This window comes from Priapulus caudatus, unplaced genomic scaffold (assembly GCF_000485595.1).
Source record: "Priapulus caudatus unplaced genomic scaffold, Priapulus_caudatus-5.0.1 Scaffold1859, whole genome shotgun sequence".
Classification (NCBI taxonomy): Eukaryota; Metazoa; Priapulida; class Priapulimorpha; order Priapulimorphida; family Priapulidae; genus Priapulus; species Priapulus caudatus.
This window is the reverse complement of record NW_014578920.1, coordinates 5,650-6,897: the sequence shown is the minus strand read 5'-3', so window position 1 is coordinate 6,897 and position 1,248 is coordinate 5,650. Positions and strand designations below refer to the sequence as shown.

Genomic DNA, 1,248 nt, shown 5'->3' with positions numbered 1-1,248 from the left:
GCGTCACTGTTTCCCGTTCTCTGTCAGCGTGATGAAGTGAACCTGATCGACTGTAGATTAAAGAAAAATACAAGTCAATTACATACATCTATCCACACACGCACGCACGCACACACACACACAAGAATATATACGAGGCAGGAACCTAAACGTGATATATTTCAAATGATGACCGTTTGAGTTTTACCCGTGCCTAGTATTTGTGTAATGTATTAAGACATTCTAAAAATGTTAATTAAATTTAAAAAAATATAATTCAATCTAAAAATCGGTATGCCATCTGGCTTCGAAACATCTCGGTAAGTTCATTCACCATACGACGAACAGCAAAGAAATGGAACCAGTGGAAATTCGTACTTCACACCGGTTTTTTTCTTTCTAATATGCAATGTAATTACTATATTTACTGTCAAAATACCCGTGTTTGTAAAAAAAAGTCTGTAAACATTTATGTCTATACTAAGCATAGGCCTTTGGCCTGTGAATACAACAGCAAGACTTAAAGCAACAGGTGAGCTTAATTACTCTCTACTAATTAGTACTATATCATGCAATCGTCCGACTGCCTGCAAAAAATTATATACATAAAAGACAGACGAGCAGCTGCAACAGTAGATACTAGTCAAATCTACGCCAATGTTACAGACCCTCTCTCTGCACATTAACCTGCATGATACAACGGCTAAAAACTAATTCCCCTATTATTGCATGAGCTAGCCTTGCACTACGCACACAAACGAAGATCTTACGAGACGTGACATGCGTAACAGAGTTGGCCGAGTTGATAGGAAATGGTGACATCTCACATTCAGACGCAAGCAACGAATCTTGCTCATTTCTCACTCATGGTTCAAACCTCGTACAGATTGCACGAAATAATTGCCGATTGAAAGTTGTGGTTACGTATACGTCCTAGCTGCCAATGACATTGATTTGCCGTGAACGCCGGCTTAGAAATCTTAACAGTGAGAATCTACACAATAAATTTGACGGGCTAGCGGCACAGCGAGCTACAGGAAAACAGAACCCACGATAGGGCATTGCAGAAACGAATTGAACAAGAGCCGCAGAGCGTCTGGGCTCATCTGAGGTCTGTTGCTACGATTATAAACGTAAAATTTCAGTCGTGCGTAGTACCACATATGTTAGGCGCAGATATGCAGACACGCAGTTGCGTACACATCATTGTTAGGACACGCCCACTATCGCAGATGGAGGGTAGGGGGAGGTGGGGGAGGTGGGGAAGGG

The 1,248-nt window shown here is 41.5% G+C and overlaps 1 long non-coding RNA gene across 1 annotated transcript in view; it reads right to left on the bottom strand.

Moving 5' to 3' along the window:
- Positions 1-1,248, bottom strand: part of LOC106817769 — a 5,011-nt gene continuing 3,763 nt past the window's right edge. Inside the window, exon 2 of the long non-coding RNA XR_001395100.1 lies at positions 1-50. This is a non-coding gene — a long non-coding RNA (uncharacterized LOC106817769). The remainder of the gene's footprint in view (positions 51-1,248) is intronic.